Source organism: Lactuca virosa, chromosome 2 (assembly GCF_052849685.1).
Source record: "Lactuca virosa cultivar CGN04683 chromosome 2, Lactuca_virosa_CGN04683_v6, whole genome shotgun sequence".
Lineage (NCBI taxonomy): Eukaryota > Viridiplantae > Streptophyta > Magnoliopsida > Asterales > Asteraceae > Lactuca > Lactuca virosa.
Window position 1 is genome coordinate 197268687 of NC_136427.1, and position 27092 is coordinate 197295778.

A 27092-nucleotide genomic window follows, 5' to 3' on the forward strand; every position below is an offset into this window, starting at 1 on the left:
TGAGTACGCTAAACGTACCAAGGGAGGTACGCCTCGCGTAACCTCACTGTGGACTTTTGGGCTAAGTCACATTTTGGGCCTTGAGTGTTGGGCCTAGAGTTTGGGCTTGATACAATAGAGTATTGGACTAGAGGAATATATATATTCGTGCTTGGGCCCTTGATTTGGGCTTGCCATTTAGTTTTGAGAGTGGGCCTCGGATGAGCCCATTTATTATTGGGCCTTGGTGGGCCCAATGGGTTTTAGGCTATTAATGGGCTGGTTAGTGGTCTTCCTTTAGACCTAATGAGTGAGAGTCTGGACTTAGTTCCTAATTGGGTTAATTGTGGATTTGGATCAGAGTTAGAGGCCGGTGCGTGGCAACATCGTTTATAGGGGTTGTTCATCATCCGAGCTGAGTCTTCTCACTATACTTACCATGAGTGGTATCCTTGTGTGACTGAGATGTCTTATGTGCTTATTTGTGTATTGTGATATTCTGCATTATGTCTTTGTGATTTATACTGAGTATTGTTATTATGAGCTTATTGAGTTAGGACCGGAGGGTCCACCTGATTTCTGGGACTGGAGGGTCCCACTGAGACACATTGACCGGAGGGTCTTATCTGAGTATAGCCATGAGAGGTTAATGAGATGTGTGTGGTATTTTGGGGAACTCACTAAGCTTCGTGCTTACCGTGTTATGTGTTATGTGTTTCAGGATTTTCTCAGGATCGCGGGAAGGCACCGGCTCGATTATACACACCAGAGAAAGAGTTATGTTTTGAGGATCCTGGATTATTAAAAAAATAATTATGGAGATGCTTTTTGTAAAATAAATAAATGAGATTTTGTGAAATGCGTTATGAGATTTATATGAATTTAAAATGAAAAATTTGTTTGGAAATTTGCGGTGTTGCAAAGACCTACTAAACTAACACACCACCATTCCCTACCTTTTTACAACTTTGATGCTAACACTCCTTCTAGCCTATGTGGCATGAAAAAAATATGATGTGGCAACATGCTAAGCATTCTACCAATCCCTTCAGCCTAATAGTCACGTGGGATACACATGAGTACACACAAAAAGTTTCAAACTTTTGCCGAGGGTAATATCTTACTCCATCTCTATTATTTAGATATTTTTTACTTTTAAACAACATAATTGTACTTATTATTATTATTATTATTATTATTTTGTTTAAAACAAATTACAATTTTTGGTTTTGTAGACCTCCTTTGGTTAACGTTCCTCTGTCTAGCTGCCAAGTCCGGATCTTGTACATGGAGACTTTAGTGGAAGACCACGTAGTGGCTGCTACATCACAAACCCTTAAAATACATCTTTTTAGCCCTGTGGAACACATTATAATCTTCATGGTTAATTTTGATCATGTGACTGCAACGAGTGATGCCATACATGAAGAGATGAAAAATATACGTTCAAGTACTAAAAAACCTATATCTAAACTGCTTTGCCTGTCAAAAATATTAGAAGATGATATTAGACTCAAGAGGATCAGTGTTAGGATACGGATCTACATTGTTGCTACAGATGCTGGAGTGGACTTGTTTAAGAAAGTACGTGGGATATTCTATGTGATCGATTCGGGGTACATCTAAGTGTGGGTTTATAATCTGTGATTGTGCGTGGATACTCATTGGGTTATACCGATTAGTCGGTGATGCTGACTGGCGGGGTGGTGGTGGATATTATCGGCCTTTTACAAAAAATGCTTTTGAAAAGGAGATGTTGGTTGAGGCCGTTCCTGAGATATAGGGGTCCAATTTGGCTATTTTGGCACTAGTTTTAAAGTACTTTAATGTTGAGGACTTGTTTTCATACCCTTTTATGGACAAACCTTCTCACGAAAACTTTGAAACTGCCTTGATAGACCTGTGGCTTGTCGGTGTTATGAATAATGTGAGCTGCATAACGAATCTTGGAAAGAGCATGTTATGGTTTCCATTCGATCCCCGTTTGGGTAAACGAATTTTGGTGGGACAAGAGTACGGATGTGTGTAAGAACTCTTAATAGTGGTATCAATGATTTTGGAAACTTCTAGCGAATCACAGAGTTACCTTGATGTAGCCAAGCACTTCAAGCACCAATCCGATCACCTCACCTTGTTGTATCTCTACCAGAATTAGGAGGCCTCTAGATTAAAAAGCACATCATGGTATGCCAAGAAATGTATTCAACTAAGTGTGTTTCTAGAAGCACAACAAAATGAGGTCCGATTTAAAAAAAAATTCTTAAAACCCTTAAGATCCCACTGACCTCCTGCCAAACAGATTCTACAAATTTGAGGAAGGCAGTTTGGTCCATATATTGCTATAATGCAGTGGTAAAGCTAGGAGAAAGGGACACCTATGTATACATCATAAATAAGATGCATGTTCACTTGCATCTAGACCACCCTCTCAAAAAAAGGCCCCCATTTTTCTAGTCTATGATGACTTGATGCAAATTGACAACCAACTCTTTATGAGGGGCAAAAAAGTTTGAAATTTTTTATGGAGGCAAAAAAATTTTGAAGATTCAAAATATATTATTTAGAAAAAAACAAATATTTTTTTTTTTTGTGGGGTCAGCTGCCCCCATTATAGGTTTGCCCCTAACTGCTCTTAATATATATCTTCTTTCTCATATCTTACTTAACTATTCTTTCTCTTTACATACTCTTCTATTCTAATCTTGCCTTCTCATCTCATACTCAATCTTACCCTCTTCTCAGGCTCATCAAATACTCTGCTCTATTCCCATTCCTTCTCAACACATCTATCTCTTCTACTCTTTTCACATCACTTCTCATCTTTTATCATACTCCTCTATACTCTATTTTCTTTTCTTCTCAACCTCTCCTCATACTATATCTTCTTCTCTATCTTTACCTCTTTCGTAATTTTCTCATTTCCTCTCTTTATCTTATATTATACTCTTATCTCATCTTATCTATCTCTGCTCTTCTCATACTCTATGCATGCCCTTCTAATATTCTTACTATACTTTTATCATGTCTGTTACTCTTAGCGTGCCTTCTCCTACTCTACTCACACTCAATCTCTATATTCTCAACTTCTCGTGCCTCAGTATTCTATTCTCATCTAGAACCGGCAGCCTAATCTCTTAGAGTAGCTTCATCTATCATACAGGGGAATGATATCTCCTTATCATCACCAGGTACACTCATCCGAACTTGATCCCCTTCCTTTAATCCCTTGCAGATCCTTACAAATTATTCTTCTCTTGAATCCCTCATGGATTCCTTACTCTTAATATGTAAAAAATTATATCTAAGTTCTTTTAAAGAACTCTCTTATCTTTTTCCACTCATGGAAACCTTCATATATCTCTTCCAACTATCATAATCTCATTCCTGTGGGAATCATCTATCTACATTACCGAAGGAATCATAGTCTTTTTCCCGAATGAATCATGATCTTATTCCCGAAAGAAAACACAAATGAAGAATCACATACCTCTTTTGAAGCCAAAGACCTTGGCGCTTGAGCTCTCGTGCATGCTACCTTTTTTGGATGTAAATGACCCAAACCAGAATCCCTCTCTTGGTTCACACCCAATGAACTCAAATGATTAGAATAAAAAATAACTAGTAGGGAAAAAACTATAAGGAGCGCTAGTCCACAATGAGGGAGAAAGAAGAGGCAAAAGTTCAAGCCTTGAATGATCAATGAAGAATGCATCCCTAAGCCCCTATTTATAGTCTTGGATATCTTCCAGGGTTTTATCCTTCCACCCATGTGGGATAGGATAACTCTATGAACAAAATTCCCTTATTTCAAAGAGAATTTTCATCCACCCCCATCCTCCATAAGCATCTGGAATATTTATGATTTTAATTGATATTCAACCATATTATTAATTAAACTGTTAATTAATTCCCAAATTGTTTTTCCAGTTAGTTAGAGTTAATTATTAAACCATAATAATTAATAAACTAATTCCTCCTTTACTGATTCCACTTAATTTGAGTCTTGAGGACAACCCAAGAGAACCCTGCCAATATTAGAAATATTACAAATAGTTAATGACCTTGGATACACTTTCTAACAAAATCAACAAATCAACTATCTATTGCTAATTAATATATTAATCATAAAATATATTAACAAATCATTTATTATAACTTCCAATTAATTTATCAATCACATAATAAACTAACAATTTATCCTCTCTATTCAAATGTCATTTTAACCAAGTTCTAGCTATGAGGGCCACCCAAAAAGGACTTTGCTTTTAATTACAAGTATATACCAATTTAGTTATGAGTTTAGACACCTTAATCCAATAGAAAGAACGTGAGGAACAATGTTCACAAGGTCATGGCAGAGGATGGAAGGCAATAGCTCAATCGACAAGTGGAGAAATTGATTCTAAGTGGGAGGAAGAAATGCTTGTTCGGTGAGGGAAAGATACATGTCAGTTTAAAAAATGTGAGGATAAATCCATATTCTTTTATTACCAATCGACGACCATCTCCTTAGTCGTCGGAAACATAGGTATTGTATTATAATTTATCCTTAACTATTGGTGATGGAGGAGAGGCAATGGTTCACCGAAAATGCATTTGGGACGTGGAGGCTCGCCAAATCTGCCAGTGGTGGAAGGGGGTGCTCACCTGTGGTACATATGTTTGTCGTTGGTTGTTATTCAGGCTTATAACTCTATTTTTGCCCTCATTTGTCTTTAGAGCTTTTACATTCATCACGACTGATTATAAAAGTTTTAGTTCGTCGAATTTAGTTTACACTTTTTTTTGCACAACAAGGATTTAGTCTTTTGTAATTAGATATGATGATTCTTTTTATGTTCCTTGGAAATTTTTTTAATGAGCATGATCCAAAGTTGAAAACCATTGAAGATAATTTAACACCTCTAAATTGTAGACACCATGTTTTGTATATTGATTATATTTTTAGTTGCTTTACCTATCTATAATTCATATGCAACAAGAAACATGTAAAAAAAACAAGGGAAAATGACTCAGGAGGGTAACCAACTGTTGATTTTGTTCCTGTTTGGTCCCTTTCCTTTTTTTTTGTATGCAATATACCATTTAACTTGAAGTAGATGTTTACAAAAACCATTGCAACCTGCTATTGAAGGTTTCCGACGACTTTTTCATCTCCGATGAGTTTCCGATCATCCTCTCTGGCGAGTCTCCGACCAAAAATGAATTTTTCGGTGACTTTTTTTAACTCCAGAAACCAACGAGTTTGAAGGGTTCCAAATTCATCGGTTTAAACTCGAATGGTTCTAGATTCGTGGGTTTAAACTCGAATGGAGATGAAGGGTTCCATAAATCGTTCATCAGTAGGTTGTTCATGAGCTTAAGTTCTCTATTTCTTGGATTTCGGTAATCGTTTGCAAGAATAAGAACATGAACTTAGAACACATTTCTGCCATGGATGTAGCTTTAAACCCATTTTCCGGATCCCGACCTTCAAATCGACTTCATCCATGGAGTGTGTATCGGATCTGAGAAAACAAGCAGGTGTGTGTGTGTGTGTTGGAAATCATTCTGAATTATTCCATGTTGTTCATCAACTTTGGTTTATGATTTCTGGGGTTTCAAAAATTGTTTCAAGAACAAGAACAAACCAAAAACACATAGAATGAACTATGAACACAAATCTGAAATCGTTCCAGAAATCTGTTGAACACACATCTGAAACTAACAATTTCTGGAACAATTCTGATGAAGACGCATATGAAATCAATTTCTAGACACAAATCTAATGAACACAAATCTAAGGAACGAATATGGTGAACGAATCTGATGAACCAACGATTTCAGGAATGAATCTGATGAACAAAACTGAAATCACCGGAAAATTCATAAATTCGCCGGAAAATTCATATTTTTGCCGAAAAATTCATATATTCACCAAGAAATTCATATAGTCACCGGAAAATTCATATAGTGGCCAGAGAATTCAATTTGACCTGCTAAACCTACATTAGTCGGTCATAGTGGTATATGTAAACGCAAACAACAAGTTCGATGGTATATTACGTACAAAAAAAAGAAACATACCAAATATGAACAAAATCAACAATTGGTTACTCTCCTGAGTCACTTTCCCAAAAAAAGTTGATAGATAATCGCCAACAACACTTTCCACCACGGGTGAACTTACTTGCCCACTTGTAGGGCTGTAAACGAACCGAACGAACACGAACAAAGGCTTGTTCATGTTCGTTTGTTTAAGTTAGCCGAACAATCGAACGAACACGAACGGATAAACGAACAAAGTTTTCTTGTTCATGTTCGTTCGTTTAACAAATTGTCTTGTTCATGTTCGTGAACATGCTAAACGAACAAAGATAAACAAACACAATTGAACATATATGAAAATAAACGAACTATAATATAGTAATGTAATAAAAAACAATTGAAAATATATGAACATAAAAAAACTTAAACGAACGAACATAAACGAACGTAAACGAACAACATAAACGAACGTAAATGAACGAACAAGATCATTGTTCATGTTCGTTTGTTTAACTAAACGAACGAGAATTTGTGTTCATGTTCGTTCATTTATTAAATAAACGAACATAAACGAACTTCCCGCGAACAGTTCACGAACGGTTCGCCGAACGTTCAGTTCGTTTACAGCCCTACCCGCATGCATAAAGAGATGAACCATTGCCTCCCCTAGTGGAGTGTCTAAGTACCGTTTGTGTACCATTGACAAACCTGTCATTCGTCTTATGAAACATTTCATCAATGAACTCCCCTCTCCCACACATGTCACCTGGGACCCTCGTATCTTCCTCCGACGCGACAAAAATTAAAGGATATGATATTTAAATATATAAAAGTTTCACATTTATAAGTTTTAGGTGAGCAATATGAATTAGAAGATTGGAATAGAGGAGTGTATTAGTTTATATTATTTTTAATATAAAATGTGGGTTCCACATCCTTATTAAAACTTTTTCAGTATGTTTTAGTAATTATTTTTAAAACTACTACACATCATAATTATTTTTTCAAAATACCGTATTTAGGTAGACAAAAAAAAAAAAAAAAAAAAAAAAAAAAAAAGAACTCACCTATGTATGTGAAATGAAACTCGCAAAAGATAAAAGGAAATTGGTAAATCTTGTTATAGTCAACAAAAACAAGTTACAGATTAATTAAGAATACTACTCTACTATTTAAAAGAGAAAATATACCACGTTTCCAAACTTACTCCTAAAATCAAGAAAATATGGGATTAAAACCCACAAGAATCGGTCTACATCATGAACAAGTAAGGTCTCGTTTGACAGTTGCTGATTGAGAAAATGCTGACTGGGAAATGACTGTCTGGGTAAGAAATTCTGACCGAGTAAGAAATGATATTGTTTGATTATACATCTGACCGAATGTGCTGACTGATAAAAAATTACCATTTTACCATGCTGCTCTATATAATGATGCATGAAGTTATTGAAGAGCTACAAATATCATAAAAAATATAAATTACAAACAAATCGTTTAAAAATCCAAATAAAAATTATAAAAGAAATCATTGTTTTTATAAAGTTATAAATAAATTCATTGTTTTTCAACAATTCAAAAAATCCATTCATTGACCATATTCACATTCATCAATTGAAGAATCAAGAACATGGGATTTCAAACCAAATACTAGCAGCACAATTCATCCAAACCAATATCAAGAACAAGAACAAGAGATTTCAAACAAAAGTCACACTTTCAATCCTTAACAAAGACGGTTATCTTTTTTGGAATTTTAACTTCATTTAGTTGCAAGTCACAAGCATGACATTATAAAATGATTTAAGTTCAATCTATCTAAAATACTATATTTGTAGCACGTGTGAACATTCATAGCAATTTAAAAGAATGAGTAGTTCAAAGTTGTTTCTCTCCTTTTTCCCTTATCTTTTCCTTCATCTGTTTTGCTTTTTCCTCTTTTTCCAACACCACTAAAAATGCTCTCCTCAACAGACCCTTGCATTGCTTCTCTTTAAACAAAGCCTATCCTCAATCAATTTTAAGGATGATGATCCCCAATATAACGTTGTAGGTGAAATGCTATTTAGTTATAATTAGCATCCATAACTGGAGCAACAATAGTGATTAAATAGAAACATAACAACAAAAAATATGTATGAACATATATGAATTCAACAACATAAATGATTTCAAGCTATAGAACAGATATGTGTATGAACATATGTGAATTCAACAGCAAAAATCATAACTTTTCAAACAAGAACATAACAGCAAAATATCAGAACTTTTTGAGAAGTTTAAACACGAACAGAACAACAAAAATCGGACCATTCACTTATGAACATGACAGAAATCGGAAGCTATAAACACGTTCAACAGAAAAATACGAAATCGAAACCTATTCTCAGTCGACTATTATGTAGAAATCAGAGAAATTAGAAAAATCAGAAATCAAACAGGAACATAAATATGTCAATCTTCTATTAAATTTCGCATAATTTATTAGACCTAATTATGTAGAAATCATACCTGATGAGAAGAGGCAGTCGATGGATCGTTGGTATGGAGAAGATCGTTGATGCTTGTTGGTTGATGCGTGGCTATGGAGGCGATGCAAGAAGGAGAAGAATGAGGATGGAGGCGCTGAAAAGAACGGTAGGGCGAGGGTAAAGTTGGAAAGCGTATCTTCCTTTCTCAGTCAACTATCTTCCTTCTTCTATCCGAATCAGATTTTTCTTACCGAGTCAGATGCCAAAATTTTGATTACCAAACATGTTTTGCTGACCGAGTCAGCCAAAAACGTCTGACCGGATTCGGTCAGACGTATATCAAACACTCCCTAAAACTTTCTTATTTTGCATCATTACAAGTTATTATTTATGGATATGCTAACGTAAACTTCATCAAAAAATTGATATGTGACCCTTAACTACTGAACCGTGATCCACCGACCCGTACCCGTGACCCGATAAATAAACGATTAACCCAACAATAAATGTTATACAATTCCACTATGTATAATTCTTGTTGTGCATATAAAGTATAAACTCATAGCAAATTAATTTGATAGGGTCTAAACTCCACCACTAAGATTACAACTCTTTCATAAATAAAATTACTTTAAGCCCCCAACAATAACACAAAACAGATTTCATTATGCTTTCTGTATCCTCCTTATAAGTATTCTTAGCTCTTATTTTTTATGATGAATAAATAAATATGCTAACCGTATCCTTACTAACCACCCATAGACAGTTTCTACATTGTTTTTTTTGGTATATTTTCTATAGCTGATCATCTCCGGTGGCTGTGCTTGTTCAACTTTAATAGCTATAAGTCTTTTGTTGCTATGCCATTCCATGTTTTATCTATAGATGGGATGCTTCTAATCCTTTATCCGTTAAGTGTTTGGGCATATGAGGGAGGGTTTGTCATTAATAAAATATATACAAGTATTTGAGATTATCAATCCCCTGTTTGATGATGACACAAATTAAATATAAACAGTTTTAATCATTTTCTAAAATTTAGAAACACAGAAAATCAAGTTATAGTAATTCATTTTAGACTTTGTAAGTTTTGACCTACGTTTCTGTTTTTCGGGTATTTCTTTCTATCACAAGATATCTACGATTTCATCAGATATTCTACAATGAAAAATAAACGAAAAAAATGTACCAATAAGTTCAGCAAAAGTGTAAGTAAACTATACAGAAGTAACAACTAAGCTTTTAAGAAGTAGTTATCTTCTATGCCTCTATTTCATGTCACTTTGTCCTCATTTTAGTACGTTATTTAAACACTTCTCGTTTGAATGCATGACTTGGATACCTATCTGGTACAAATCACTTACCTTTGGAAATTCCCTTTCTGTTTTGGCATTACCTTAGAAAAGTCCAAATTATGGTCTTTTTATAATCACCCCATGAGCATAAATTAGTGTAAGGTTGTGTTCATTTGTTGTTACAACATTTTCTCTCTTCTCAGCCGTTCCGTTCTTCAGGGCATAAATGTTAGGTACACACTATTTGTAGCGGCTTCATCAGATTAACTGTACAATGTTGTGATATCATAACAAACATAAAAAACAAAGAATATTAGAGGTTATAAATATCAAAACAATCATGGCATAACAAGAACATTGAAGGGTATAGATGCTAGTCATAAATCGATCTACTTTTGACTTCTAAGTGTATGCTGAGGACTTAGATTAGACATACTTTCAATATCATGAATAGTGATACTATTAATACCATAGGCATGTACAAATACAAAAACTCAATCCATCATGATGAAAATAAATTCCATTTATTAGTTTGTATAGCCACTTACTATTACTGCATTTACTTGGTAATGTTACTCTTTTTAATGATTTTTTTACTTGATTTAATGCATTGGCTAGGGATAGAAAGCCTTGTCATACATATAAACAAATATGATGAAGTGAGGGTTGCCACTACTTTCGTCGGATAGTTTCTATACCATAATCAAATTACATCATGGGCTGAAAAAGTTTCGTCAGAGTCTTTGGGCCTGACTTTATTGATAGGTTTTTTAGGTCAACTTACTAGTATTTATATCCCTTGAATTTGTGTAACCTAATGCACCAAGCCATTAAGCATAAATCAATCAAATCACTTTGTGTAACCTCTCTCTCTCTCTCTCTCTCTCTCTCTCTCTCTCTCTCTCTCTCTCTCTCTCTCTCTCCATGGACGTAACCGATCACTTTGATCACGTGAACTGTAAATTGATTGTGTTCTTGATTTTTTGCATTATCACTTTGTGTGAAATAGTAAGAATCATTTTTTGAAATATGCTTAAACTGTAACACATGCATACAGAGGTCCATAGGGGACCTCTAATGAGGCCCAATTGACCCATTTGTTTTCTATATATAATCCACCCACAACTATGCAAAATACTTCTAAATTGACTAATTTTATGAGAGGTCGGTGTAGTACTGTTCTAAATATATCATGTACTAAAGTTAAGCCCATCATGGCATATAAACGGGAAACCAAAACTATGTCCATTATTATGTCATATAAATGGCTAAGCACAGTTAAACATATTATCATGAAATTACTGTTTTTACATATTTATTTTTATTCATGATCATGATTCATATAAACATTTAAAAACTTCGAGGCTTCACTAGTCATGAAGTTTTTACATGTTTTCCTGCCTTGCAATCCAACTCGCAAAGCCTAGGCCACTTCGCTGTTTGGATAAACCTAAATAGTCAAATTGGAGAATTTGGACTAAACCATACGGTTTTGTTATTTGATTATTTGGATATTTTTTTACACAAAATTTAATCATTAGTATTAGTGTAACACCCGTGTTCCAGATTGGTTAAGCTCATTGGTATCAAGGACCTAAGAAGGAAGTTTTAGAGGAAACTCTATGTCACGACGTGGCCAAGGAAGGCCACAACGTGGCAATGGTTAAATTGGTCGAGTAATGTTTGGACCACCATGGCGTGGCAGCTGATCAGACCCGAGCCCATGACCCTTTTAGGGTTCCCTTCATATTTAAACCTCTCTAAATCCATTTTAGGGCTCATCATCAGCCTCAAAGCCCATTTTTACCTCAGAAAACCCTAGCCTTCATCCATTGCTTGATTCTTGGTCTTTTTGGAGCTTTCTTGGATTGAAGAAGAGAAGAAGAAGAAGAAGAAGGTGATCTTCTGGTGGAGCTCGTAAGGGTTAAACATTATCATCACCTTATATTGTCTCTGGACCATTTGTAAGTCCTCAAGCTTACACCTTGATGATTCTTTAGTTGTAAATCTAGCTTTATTAGCTTATTTTGGTCCATAAGCGATGTTTGGTTGGTTTGAAGTGATAAAGGGTTCAACTTTATGACTCTCATGAGTCCCATGAGCAATATATCTTGTAGATCTAGACTTTGGGTTGGGATTCTTAGCCTTGCATAAATTTTGGTCACTTTTTCTCATATTTGACCAAAGATGGATCTTAGACATGTATTGGACAAACATGTCTATAAAGCTTCCACCTTTATGATAGATCTAGCATTAGAAACCCTTCTGGAGTGGTTGGGTTAAGAACTTTTTTGGATTAAGAGCTTAAGGGTTAAGACATTATGGGTTTTGGCTTTATTTGGACCTAAGGTTTGAGATCATGATCTCTTTGGGTATCTTAATGGATAAAGTTGGAAACTTTATACATTTAGACCATAATATGCACTAGATATGAGCTTTGGAGCTCTTGGAATCGAGGAAAGCGGCTTAATCCATTAAGTTGCTGGAAACCTAGTACCCACGACGTGGCAGTTGACAAAAGTCGACTCTAGCCGTTGACTTTAACCGTTAACTCTTGGTCAAATTACTATTTTTAGAAGGTAAATTTAGGGTTTAACTTGTGTGGACTAGTATGAGGTGTTTAACACCCATCTTTGGCTGTGAGAGCTATTGGGTGTGGTTGGTGCGGCATTGCGCGAGGTTTTTAGTCAGTATTGTGATTCAGGTGAGTCTCTTCACTATACTCGTGGGTCGAAAGCACTAATGTTGGCCCACTGGATTATGTTGATAGGATGATAATTGTCTTTGTGACACTTACTGTTATGCATATATGTGCTTGTTGTCTTTGTGACTCTTGCTGATATTATTGTATGCTTAGTTGTAGGGGTAAAATAGACTCAATACTGGTTGAAAGAGACCGAAGGGGGTGCAATAGACCCAGTATCGGTTGAAAGAGACCGAAAGGGGTGAAATAGACTCAATACCGGTTGAAAGAGACCGAAGAGGGTGAAATAGACCCAATTATGTTTTGACTGTTATGTATGTATAGTATGGGGTATTTTGGGGGAACTCACTAAGCTTTGTGCTTACAGTTTTATGTTTATGGTTTCAGGTACTTCTGGTACGAAAGGGAAGGGCCCGACGTGACAGCACAGCGTCCCCAGAGTTTTCCGCATTGGCGATTTATGATCTTTACTCTAATGTTTAAATAATATATTCTCTTTGACCGGTTTTAGAAGGACTCGTTTATATGGTTTATTGTTTTACAAATGAAAATTTTACTATGAATTTTTGGTACGTTACATTTAAAATTTGAATTGGTTTTAGTTACTAAAACGAGAACCGGATAGTCCTAAAAACCCTAATAGTATTATTAACTTGTATTTTTTTTTACTTCTAACACATTTATTTTTCTATTTATTTATTTATTGACGTTGTTGGCCCCTATGGTAGAATCAGTCGGGGGACCTGAGAGACGGTGGTTTACCCTGCGGCGGACGTCAGCAGTTCGAGTCCACTTATCAATGTAATAATTTTTCATATTAGTCATCTTATTTAGAATTTTGATATACTATATACATTTTAAATAAAATTAAACTTGGTTATATCTTGTTTAAAATTTTGGTTTCGAATGTTAACTTATGTTCATGTACGTCAAACACTCAAACCTAAATTGTTTTATCTTAATATCTTTAGTTTTCAATTTTTCCATTTATTTATCATTTATGTTCATGTCCGCTTTCCAACCTTTGTTGTTCTAATTATATACTTCTATCAACAAATCCTCCATTCCTCCTTTCCAATGTTGTATAGAACTATTTTCGTTTACCACATCTACTCTTGGAAATAAATTACTGCTCGATACTTTAAAGCTTTTGGTCAACTTGATATGCTTCCACATATCGAAAATGTTGTAAATAAAACACAACAAGACTTCCTGTGTTGGTCAAAGCTTCATTAGACCTAACTACCCACATGCCTTCTAAGTTGTGTTAATTGTTAAAACCATTTGGATCTTGATTTGTAGACATGTGCCCGTTTATTACAAACCATCATTTCCTATCTGTTGAACAAATAAGGGAAACCGTTACACCTCTTGTTTCTTAAAAGGGGTGTCTTTCCTTCCTCAATTACTTTGGCTAACCATCTCCTTCAGGTGTACGTTAGGTGTGAGCATTTGGATGATGCACAGTATAGTATGATAACAACGTCCAAACCAAGGATGGAGGAAACGTCCGGGGGTGGAGGACTTCATGTATAGTATGATAACAACGATTATAATAGTGATCAAAGTAAATATAACCATCATAAATATAATCGAGAAAGTTACATGGTTTCATGAGTTACATGTTTCAAAATCGATTACAATATAATGATAAAATGGTTTGTCTGATGCCGTAGCGTTCCATCCTCAAAAGCTGGTAGTTACATGTTTTTATTGATTACCTGAGAATACAAGTAATTTTGAAATAGTGTCAACAATTAAGTTGGTGAGTGCATAAGCTTTTGTATGTAGTGTTGAAAACCTTTCTTTGTAAATGTAGTGTATGTTTAAGAAAAATCAATATTTTCCTTATAAAATGAGTTGTAGTCTTAAGACCCAAAGACCGAAATGTACACGTATTTTCCGTACTTACGATAGTATATGCCGTTTTAAATAAATAAAACCCTTTTGAATGTAAGAATTCCCGTAAACTATTGGTGTCGTTGTTTCCCTGTGTGAGTTATTATAACCGTGCAATTGACATAGTAAGCCTGTTACGGCGTACTTCGGGCGTCGGAATATTTTGACATTTGTCACCCCTGCCGGTCTAGCTGTTGCATGCAGCTAAGGTGTGGGATTGTCAGTCCCAATATAGATCTATATACAAGTATCACGCTCTCCCTACAGGAGATTATGGTTATGATACATGACTTTAACTAGTACTCTACAGAATACAATGAAGTAATGTCTCACAAGTTTGATTCAACGAGTTTACGTGTAGTGTACCTGAAAAACCCTTTTTGTAGTGTAAATGGAACCTTTCTTATTATGTTCGTAGTGTTAATGTACCATAAACTATACCTATTATAGTTTATCATATAAGTTTGTAGTGAATGAAAACCCTTTTTGTAGTGTAAATGGAACCTTTCATAGTGAATTTGTAGTGTAACGAACCATAAACTATACCTAATATAGTTTATCTTATATGTTTGTAGTGGATGAAAATCCTTATGATGAATGACTATTTCTGTTTCATGAAAGTAAACTAACATGAAATACAATCAAGATGTAGCTATTTATTGTTATACACTTTGCTCAACATGTTACAAAGTGTTAGTGAACTTATAAACTATTTTACTAGTTTTAAACTTTCTGTCACAGTTTTTGAAAATTCATAAAAAAATCATTATAAGTCGAAAATTGAATCCATAAACTCCGAGCGTTTAGAAAATATGTCTAGTTTGTTCATAATTTTTATTATGATTTTTAGTGGTCACTAACCAGCGTGAAAATGTCCATCTTCACAGACTGGTCCGAAATCATTTCTGAAATGATAGAAAGTTTTGTAAAAATCGCCATAAATTGTAGAAAAATCGTATGAATGTGTGCAAGTAGTCATTTGAAAGGTATAAAAGTGAACTATTTGCATGTTGAACAATTTTGAAAAATATAATGTTTAAGATGGTCAAAACAGTTCGTGAATGGACCCTAACGTTTCTGTTGAAAGCTGATGGTTGAGTTAAATTATGTATTGGTGTTGTAACTTGTATTCCCCCCCTTAAAACTTGAAGAAAACATGAAAAGATAGGGGTATGAACTCACCTTGAGTGATTTCCTGAGGTGGAAGGTTGAAGAAGGGAAGTTTCAAGTCAAGACACTTGAAAGATGCTTGAAGATTTGAAGATCCTAAGAACAAATATGTGAATATTTGTGTGAATGATTCATGATTCGTGTGAAGAAATGTAGAGTATTTAGGAGTTGAATGAAGGAACTTACCTAGAATGGAGGAAATCTCCTGAATACTTTTTGCTAAGAAGATCGTGATTGAGAAAGAGGGAGAGAGAAAGTGTGTTTTTGGTGGAGACAAATGAGACCTTGAAGGTGAGGAATAAGATCTCTTGGGTGGATTTGGTTAAGGCAATTCTGATGGAGTGTTGGGATGAGTTTAAAAAGGACAATGATTTGACTATGTAAAGTGTGAATAGTGACATAAAGTGGGTGATTACTTTATGAAGAAAATAATATGAGCCTTAGACGTTATTCTATGAAAATATGTTCTAACTCTTCAATGTTGGCATAAAATAGGAGTTTAGAGGGTTTTAGTTATGAGAAATACGAGTTTGAGGGTGTTTTCGACGTCGAATACTCCTAAAATTGCTAAAAGGTCCGGAATGGTCAATATCCGAAATGGGTTTCGGGCCTGTGAGGGATCCGGAGCTAAATGGGCAAATTCCTGAGTCAAAAGGGACATTTTCGAAGCGTATCCTTGGTTCCGGAGCAGTGGTGCGGAGTCAACAGCTTTCGCAGTTGGCTCGGCCTTCCGAAATGGCGACATGGTCCGGTGCGTGCGAAGTCTTCCGGAGCGAGAGTGTCCGGATGGGAGGTTCCGAAACAGGTTGGTCCAGATGAGGGGTTCCGAAATAAGGGAGACTCCGGAGCTTGCGAGATTACCCGGTTGAGAGGAGTCCGGATCAGAAGGCCTCCGGAACGAAATTGTCCAGTTATTGAGAAGGTGTTCCGGACCAAGAGGGTCCTTTTGGGTTTTCTCCTTTGGTTTTGAGCTGTTTTCAACAAAGGAATGGGTTGGGATGGTGCAGATGTTTTTATAAAAGTTGAGAGAGATCTGAGAGAGATTTGGGATACGAAGAGATATTTGGGAGAGAGTGAGATAGAGTGGGAGAGATTGAGAGAGACTTTGTTTGTGACCTTTGTTAGTATTTGGCCTCGTAATGCAAGGTTTGTAAACCCCATTATGCCTTGTTATGAGTGTTTTATGCCCCCGAAGGGTACATAATAGTGCTTTATAGAGTCGTTACACCACTCACCCTGGTTAGGGTTTGGAATTTTGAACATATGAAACTTCCGAGTGATACTTGTATTAAAATAGAGAGTTGTACATTAGTAAACATAGAGTAAGTCCTATCATACAAGTACTAGTTGAGTTTACCGGTTTGACTAGTTGACTTTGATTTGACCAGAAATTTACGGTTGTCACATTGATGAAATGCCACAAGAAATTGCTTTACATGGAACTCCATGATCAAAGGCTATGTCAAATCACAAAGGGAAAATAAATTATAAGCCCAACGAAGTTTTCAGACCGTTCAAAAAACCCCAATTATGTTTTGTCTGTTCAAGAAAACCCAACGAACTTAACCTTTTGTCTAAAAAATCCCAACTAACTTACACTTCTCATTTAGGGTCAACCGGCTATGAAAGTCAACGACATGGCTGATGACGTGTAATTAAATATCGGAGAATGACTTGTAAGACCAACGAAGTTTCAAAACTATTCAAAAAACCCCAATCATGTTCTGTTTGTTGAAAAAACCCCAACGAACTTACGCTTTTGTTCAATTCTCCTTAGAGGCAACTGAATTCATTAGGTATACAACTAGTTGGCAAATAACATGGAATTATATTTAATGACATAGAATAAACATATTAGAATGTCCCTTTATATATCGATTTAGGGCTTGGAGAAGAGAAAAACGAACGACGTCTATGTTCGATCTCTTGTAATAACTACTTCTTCTTCTTCCTCTCAATCGTTGATGTCCAACTCAAGATCTACAAAGAAGATATTTTATGATGCAAACTCTTGTGGATGTATACAACCTTTTCGGATTTGGACATCTAGAATGGAGGATCATCTAGAACGAAGGATCATGTTCATATTCTATCTATTTGTTTGGTTTCTTTTAAAAACAAAAACCTATTAAAATGGACATGAATACTTTCTCTTGGAAGTCATTTTCCCAATCATAAACCTATTAAAATGGACATGAATACTTTCTCTTGGAAGTCATTAGAACGGAGGAACATGTTCATATTCTATCTATTTGTTAGGCTTATAAGTCATTTTCCCAATCATAAAATACCGAAGAGTCTTTGCATTTGTTTTATGCAATGCCCCACAAGAATACTTTCTCTTGGAACATGATTATTTCGGGGTCTGTTAAGGTAGGTAATCTAAATCTGGCAAGAGAGTTGTTCGATGAAATGCCAGTGAAAAATGTGGTAGCTTTGAATTGAATGATCCATGGATATGCTAAAACCAAAACATTAGTCTGTATAGAGATTTTAAATCAAGTTGTGATGTGGATATATATATTTTGGCTACAGTTGTTGGTGGGTGTACTGATTTGTTGGCTCTTAGATTAAGAAAGATAATACATGGCTTTATAATTGTTAATGAGGTGGAGATCGATCCAATCTTGGGAAGTTCAATTGTGAACATGTATGGAAAATGTGGTGATCTTGATACTACAAGTCTAATGCTGCATAGTCTGCCATACCCTGATGATTTTTCACTCTCATCATTGATCTCTGCATACTCTAATACCAATAAACTTACTGATCCCAAAAGAGTATTTTCTATAAAGAAAGACAAACCCCCTTGTGTTGCTTTATGGAATTCTTTGATTTCCGGAAACATTTTCAATAATATGCCAACAGAATCACGTGTGACGCCCCTACCATTGCTAGTGTTTTAAGTGCCTCATGTGATATTGTGTATGCGACACAAGTGCATGCACATGTTTGTAAATTCGGAGTAATTCATGATCTTATAGTCGCATCTGTTCTTATCGATACTTACGCAAAATGTGGAAGGCCTAATAGTGCTTTTAAGTTATTTAATGAGCTAAATGTAAATACCTACGACACAGTGTTTGTTTGAATTCCATGATTTCTATTTATTGTTCTTGTGGAAGAATCGAAGACGCTATACGAGTTTTTCATAGTATACAGTCTAAAACGTTGATCTCTTGGAACTCAATGATATCAAGGTTAAATAAATAGGCTTCAGAATTTGATAGTGTGTATGCCTGAATTTGAGGATGATGTAAGCATGTGGTCAGCAATATTAAGAGGGTGTTTGGCTCATGGAGATAAAATTCTAGGGAAGAAAGTTGCAGAGAAAATGATTGGGATGGATCCAAATAATCTAGATGCATATGTGCAGCTTGCAAGCATTTTTGCCAGTTTTGGGGAATGGGGCGGATCGGCACAACTTAGAAACTTAGTGACACCTAAGAGAACTCACAAACTTTCTAGTACAAGTTGGGTGTATCTAGGGGTGATAAAAAATATACGAATCCGAAAATCCGATCCAAAATTATCTGAAAATACGGATGTCTGAATTTTCGTATACAAATTTAGATATCAAAATCCACTTTTCAAAATTTTTAGATACCAAAATTAGCTGTTGTTAATATTTAATTTATTTTATACGAATAATCATTGTATATGTAGTTTTGATGGGTATATAATATTAGGTAGTTTAAACTTCCAAAATGGTTGATTTAGCACAGCTCTTTTTCTTATCTTTCCTACGAATCTTATTGCTCCATTTTTATCTCCACCACCTTTCCTTTTATAAGACCCATTGACTCCATTGAATATATAGACTTGAACAGTAAAGATTTTTCACTTAATCTTACCATGCTTGATTGACCACAACACCTTCTTTTCCATTGAAACTGGTATATATTTTCCAATTAGACAACAAAATTTGGTTATTTTTATATTTTCAGTACCATTTAACTTTCCTCCAAGACCAAACAATCACCATCTTTCATTTCTCTCTTATAACATTACCAATAAATATTAGCCAATGATTATTCCCTTCTTCAATATGAGGAAGGTTTGTTATAGAAAGTAGATTATTCACTTTTATTGTTGATATAAATCCCATAAATAGAGATAGGCTCTTTGTATATATTGATAGCATATTGTACCATTGCAAATGAGGAAAATACAACGTGTTTTATGGTATCAGAGCAAGATTACCAAAAACCCTAAAAAGTCCATCTTCTCCATTCTGCCGCCTCTGTTCATCTTCTCCATTCTGCCGCCTCTGTTCATCTTCTCCATTCTTCTAACAACCATCTATTCTTCAATGGATCCCAAGAACCACCCAGCCATCACAGTAACCAACATTCGGAACTTCATTCCTTTTACCCTTGAGATGGAAAATGGACAATACACCTCCTGGGCGGAATTATTTCGTATACACTGTCGGGCCTTTCAAGTTGGTGACCACATCGACTCTGACTTCAAAGCACCTTCTGCTACTCCATCTTCTGCTACAGCTGCTGAGGCCGAGAAAACCAAAGCTACTGCAGAATATGAAACATGGTTACGTCTTGACGCCATCGTCCTCCAATGGATATATGAGACCATTTCAAATGATCTTCTACACACCATTCTGAAACCCAACACCTCTGCATCGCAAGCTTGGACTGCCCTTGAAAACATTTTTCAAGACAACCAAAGCACCCGAGCTGTCTACCTTGACAGCAAATTCGTCTCCATGAGACTTGATCACCATCCCAACATTTCTTCTTACTGTCAAGCTATGAAGATGTTAGCCGACCAACTTGCAAATGTCGGCAATCCAGTCTCTAATCAATGCCTTGTTCTACAGGTCATTGCCGGCCTCAATGAAAGCTATGAAGAGCTGGCCATGCTCATCCAACAAACAACCCCATTGCCTGACTTTTATGAAGTTCGGTCCAAACTTGTCATGGAAGAATCCCGAAAAGCTCATCAAGCTGCTGCTTCTGCTGTCACAAATGGCACTTCTGCCACAGCCCTATCTGTTTCAACAACCGTTGGCTCTCATTCAAACCCCAACAATCACAACCGATTCCACCAATCAGACAATGTCCATCAACATCAATCAACAGACTACAGTCGTGGGCGTGGACGAGGACGAAACGGACGAGGCCGTGGACGGTTTTCGAGTGGAAGAGGATGCAATACCCACCACAATCCTCCACAACAAACATTTAACCGGGGTTCCCGTCCCTCTCAACCATGGTCTACACCGCCATCATGGGCATATCCCAACTACACACCACGAGCTTACCTTCCCTGTCCATAACCAACTCAACAATTCAGACCACCTTCACATGGCCCTGGTATTTTGGGAAACCGTCCTCAACAAGCTTATGCTGCATCTGAAGCCAACTACACACCAACAAATCTCGAGCAAGCATTTCACACCATGACAATGCACCCACCGGATCAAACCTGGTATACCGACACCGGAGCAACATCTCACATGACTAACCACTCAGGTAACTTCACGTCTTATGTCAATAATGGTATTTTTCGGAACGTAGTCGTTGGTAATGGCTCTACTATTCCAATCCATGGTACAGGTCATCAAACTCTACCTTATCCTCTTCCTCCTTTACATCTAAAAAATGTTCTTCACACTCCTAATGTTATCAAAAACCTTTTATCTATTCCTCGTTTTACAACTGACAACAATGTTTCTGTTGAATTTGACCCATTTGGTTTTGATGTGAAGGACTTCCTGACGCGGACTCCATTCCTTCGATGCAATAGCAATGTCGATCTTTACCCGTTCACTCTCCAGTCTGCCTCCCAAGTCACACAACCGTCTGTTTTTGCTGCAATAACCAAAGATTTATGGCATCATCGCCTTGGACACCCGGGCGCGGATGTTTTATCTTCTTTACGTTCTAGTTTACATTTTCCTAGTTCTAAACATTTATCTTCTATTTGTCAATCTTGTGTGTTGGGTAAACAAATAAAACTTCCCTTTTCTAGTTCTACATCTATTACTCATTTACCTTTTGATATTATTCACACAGATTTATGGACCTCACTCATACCAAGTTCAAGTGGTCATAGATATTATATTTTATTTCTAGATGACAAAACAAACTTCCTGTGGACATATCCTCTTGCGAAAAAGTCCCAAGTCTTTTCTATTTTTCTTCAATTCTTTTCCATGATCAAAATTCAATTTCACCGCACTATTAAAACCATACAATGTGACAATGGCCGAGAATTTGACAATCAAAACTTTCACACTTTTTGTTCACAAAATGGAATCCAATTCAGATTCTCTTGCCCATACACATCACCTCAAAATGGAAAAGCGGAACACAAAATACGATCCATAAATAACATCCTCCGAACTCTTCTCACTCACTCCAATGTGCCATCCAATTTTTGGCATCATGCCCTCCAACATACAACATATCTCCTAAACATCCTTCCTAGCAAACGTCTTGCAAACCTCACCCATACACATCTTCTTTATAATCTCGAACCCACATACACCCATCTCCGCACATTTGGATGCTTATGTTACCTCTAACTCACAAACACAACCACAAATTGCCCAAACTCCTATTTTGTCATCACAAACCGCTCCTGCCACTACTCGCACCATTCATACCCGAAGTATGTCGGGTATTTCAAAACCGAAACAACATTACAGTCTCCATACCACCAGCTCTATTTCTCCTTTACCTCGAAACCCTCTTGATGCTCTCAAAAAACCAGATTGGAAACGTGCCATGACCGACGAATTCCAGGCCCTTATTGATAATAACACGTGGGAGTTAGTCCCAAGAACTCACGATATGAACATAGTGCGAAGTATGTGGATTTTTCGTCATAAAACTAAATCTAATGGTTCTTTAGAGCGATACAAAGCTCGTTTGGTGTGTGATGGCAGGTCTCAAAAAGAAGGCATCGATTGTGGAGATACCTTCAGCCCTGTGGTCAAACCGACAACAATCCGTACGGTCCTGTCCATAGCTCTTTCGAATGAGTGGAAAATTCACCAACTAGACGTGAAAAATGCTTTTCTCCACGGACAACTTCACGAAACGGTCTACATGCATCAACCACCCGGATTTCGAGACCGCTCATTCCCAAATCATGTATGTTTACTCAAAAAGTCTCTATACGGCCTCAAACAAGAACCACGGGCTTGGTATCAACGATTTGCTGATTACGTCTCCAAATTGGGCTTCAAACATAGCAAATGTGACCACTCGTTATTTGTCTACAAAAAGGGTACCCACACGGCATTCCTACTCCTTTATGTCGACGATATCCTGCTTATTACCTCATCACCTCACCTTCTCCATGAGTTTATGGCATTGTTAGCAAAAGAGTTCGCAATGAAGGACCTCGGACCCCTCAACTATTTTCTTGGCATATCTGTAACCCGCCGACAAGACTCGCTTTTCTTATCACAGCAAAAATATGCCAACGAAATTCTCGAAAGGGCGGGAATGAGTTCTTGCCACCCTTCCTCCACGCCGGTTGATAGCAAGGCAAAATTAAGCAACAACGATGGTACTCCGCTACCTAATGGGGGTGCACAATATCGTCAACTTGCTGGGGCCCTCCAATATTTGACTTTCACCCGACCAGATATCAGATATGCCGTTCAACAAATTTGCATACACATGCATGCTCCTCGCACATCGCATTTTAATGCTCTAAAACGCATTTTACAGTACATCAAAGGTACAATCACTCATGGGTTACTACTCACAAAATCACCATCCAAGAAACTTCTAGCCTATACAGACGTTGATTGGGCAGGTTGTCCGGACACAAGACGTTCCACATCGGGTTATTGTGTCTATCTAGGAGACAACCTCATTTCATGGTCCTCCAAACGCCAGCCAACACTCTCACGATCAAGCGCAAAAGCGGAATATAGGGGAGTCGCAAATGTAGTATCCAAGACATGTTGGATTCGAAACTTAATGCTTGAGCTTCATATTCCGCAAACTACAGCCACGTTGGTATACTGCGACAATGTTAGCGCCGTCTACCTATCATGTAACCCAGTTCAACACCAACGTACCAAGCACATAGAACTCGATATTCATTTCGTTCGGGAGAAAGTAGCACGTGGTCAAGTTCGTATTTTTCACATTCCTTCTCGTTATCAAGTTGCGGATATCTTCACTAAGGGTCTACCTCTCGTCCTCTTTGAAGACTTCAAAAACAGTCTCAACATTCATCATTCTCCCGATTCGACTGCGGGGGTATATTAGCCGATGATTATTCCCTTCCTCAATATGAGGAAGGTTTGTTATAGAAAGTAGATTATTCACTTTTATTGTTGATATAAATCCCATAAATAGAGATAGGCTCTTTGTATATATTGATAGCAAATTGTACAATTGCAAATGAGGAAAATACAACGTGTTTTAATAAACATATTTTCTTCAAATTTTCTTTTAATTCCTCAATGAAAACACCAATCATTAGGAAACCTAACGTTTCCTTTTATTCTTGACCAAAACTTCACATTCAAAAGATCAAGCTTTAATTTAGTATGACAAGTGGTCCAAGAGGATGCCAAGAATCGAAGTAAACTCCCCATTATTAATTTTCTCCTTCCTCAATTTTTTTTAACCCCCATAATCGAAAATTTCCATATTCATATAAAAGTATATTTTCATATTGGTTATGTTCCATCCCCAATAATTTTTGATCTGTTGAATGACGCAACTTGATCAACATTGAATAAAAAATATATAAAAGTATGTTTCATATTTGTCTTTTTGTTTTCCTGTTGAGTGATGTTGGTCTTAACTCATATTTGGTATATTTTATTTAATGTATTAATTTATAGTTTATTTATTTTATTGTGAAATTGTAAGTATAATATCTTATTATCTTTATAGTTTAAAAGACAGCTAAATCAAATTAAAGTCAAGCAAAAATAAAATAACTGACATAAACATATAATTGCTGTCTTTAGTAAAAACATATATAAGTAATTAAAAATTTGTTGTTGCAGGGATAAATTTCTTTTCTTGGGTAAAGGCATTCCGGAAAGCTATTACAGGAGAACATCAAAATGGTATGTACAGCTCAATACATACTACAAACAGTTTTACAATTCTTTAGTCAAAGTTAACTCTATGCATTTCCAGAAAGTACTTAGTACGATTTTGCTTTTTGTATTTAATGAGTTTATCAACACAACACATGCAGAGAATTAAGAACTGTACACACTTTTGGCATTTTGGTTTGTTTTAAGTAGTTGAGCTACATATCATATTTGCTTGAGCTACAGTTACAGAGGATTGAATACCTCCTAATTTCCATGGTAGAAGCTGGAAAGGGATTCCTATCTTGGATTCTCACACACATACAAATGTTGGGTCAAATGATGATAAGGTTTCCCTTTTTCTCTTTTTAGTATATATGCATCCATGAATTCTGATCCAAAAATCTTAAAGCATCAACTCTTGTATGTTGCTATGCAGCTTGCCACTCCCTATGCCTTCATTATTGGGATTGGTGGTGCCACTCCCTATGCCTTCGTTATTGGAATTGGTGGTCTCGGAAGGTATAATCTGATTTTGTTATTACATTTTTTTAATTTATATGCAACATCATATTATTATTACTATTTTTTTAATTTACATCCATGTTGTTCTTCCAAAGTTTTGTTGAAAACCACAAATTTTTTAAAGGTTTTTCATTATATATGGAGCTTTTTAGGATTGAGGCCTGAGGGAGGTTTCTAACAGATTAATTAAGTTGTAGCTGATCAGCAGTCAACATGTCTTAGCAAACAAGGATCAGCACTATCCATCTCAAATCTTTCTTATATTCCTTTTCATCGTAATCAGACTTATAGAGCTGCATATACTTAATTAGGTTTAATTAGGTTATCAAGCTAACTAATAAAAATTTAATGTTATTCATCGCGGTTCATTGCCACATTGCTCAGTTGAGAATCTCTCTTTGTGATTTATCATTGCGATTCATCGCCACATCGCTCGTGTAGGAACCTCTGTCTTGGCTTATTTGGTTAATTGGCTCTCCTCTCTCATTAAACTCCAGGAATATATATTTCTTTCATAAAAGCTTGTGGCGAATAATCATTATATAGTAATGAACAAATTACTAAAATGGTTCATGTGGTTCGCATAAATTTCGCTTTTCGTCCCTATAGTTTATTTTGCATGTTGGGCATCCCTAACATTTGCTTTTAATATGCGTTTGGTCCCTACGTCTGTCTGTTGTTAGCCCTCTCAGTTAATTACCCCATGTGCCTGGCATGCCAGGGGTATTTTTGTCCTTTTAAAATAAAAGCCTTATAAGAAAGGTTTTCAAATACGAGATGAATCCAATCTTTCTTCCCTACGCCTTCGATCTCTACTCTTCTTCTCTGCAACTCGTTGATTTCAGAAATCAATAATGACGATAAGGTGTGATTGTGGTTATCCAACTGTTATACGAATTTCAACGACCAAGAAAAACCTTGGAAAGCGATTCTGCTGTTGTACTGGATAGGTAATTTTAGGTTTAATCGATTCTACTGTCTGCTCTCAACACTTAATCGAAGTTACACCTTACTGAAATTGCAGGGACCACGATGTGGGTTTCTATCTTGGGTTGATGAAGATAGGTCTGGTAATGCCGACTTAATGAAAGAGTTTCAAAAGGAAAAAAAAGAAAAAAAAGTTGAAGTTTTTGCTACTATGCAGTTGGGTTTTTTTTGTGGCAATTCTAATTTACAAATTGTAATGTAACTGCAAGGTATTAGATTATGATCGACTAGGTGGCATGAATTGTACATGACTGGAATGGAATGTAATTGTAGTTGACTAGAATGGAATGTAATTGTAGTGGAATGAAATGAATTGTAATTGACTCGCATGGAATGTAATTTACTGGAATCGAATGTATTTTGGTTTTATTGTAATTGGAATGCACTTTGGAAGGTAATTTGGCATGATTGGAATGTAATTGTGTATTGATTGTAATTGGAATGGAATTGTGTAATGCAATTGGAAGGTAATTTGACATGCTTGTAGAAGGAATGATATACAAAAGATAATAACAAAACATCAACACATTACAAAAGATCATCATAATGTTAACAAAAGTTAAAGATATTATCAAAAGATCATCATAATGTTAACAAAAACATCAACACATTATATAGTCTAGAAATCCATTACATTAGGCCACAAAATAAAACAAGTAGGATGCTTTCAATCTGTTGTCTTGCCCTTCTTCATAGTCACACTTGGTCTCCTCTTAGCAGCACCACTTACACTACTCTTCCCAGCCTCACTTGGTCCCTTCTTACCAGCAACACTTGCACTACTTTGACCTGCACCACTTGAACCGGTTGCTTTCCTTTGATCTGCACCACTTGCACTACTTTGACCTACACCAGTTGCACCAATAGCTTTGCTTTGACCTGCACCCCTTACATTACTCTGACCTTTGCAACTCCTTTGGTTATGGCCAAGGTTTTTGCATTTTGAGCATGTGACATATTTCTCTCTCCTTGAAGCCCTGCCACCTTGCACCATCTCT

General features: G+C 36.2%; 1 long non-coding RNA gene and 1 pseudogene across 2 annotated transcripts; both read left to right on the forward strand.

Moving 5' to 3' along the window:
- The first annotated feature begins 1266 nt into the window (after positions 1-1266).
- Positions 1267-18755, forward strand: LOC145158115 (uncharacterized; annotated as a pseudogene).
- Positions 18756-24785: 6030 nt separating this feature from the next.
- Positions 24786-26418, forward strand: LOC145156713 (uncharacterized). Of its 2 annotated transcripts, none has more exons than XR_013736878.1 (3): positions 24786-24932; positions 25022-26057; positions 26132-26418. It is a non-coding gene; the product is annotated as an uncharacterized LOC145156713 (long non-coding RNA). The 2 variants fall into 2 exon arrangements; XR_013736877.1 differs by having other exon boundaries at positions 25022-25104.
- The last annotated feature ends 674 nt before the right edge of the window (positions 26419-27092 follow it).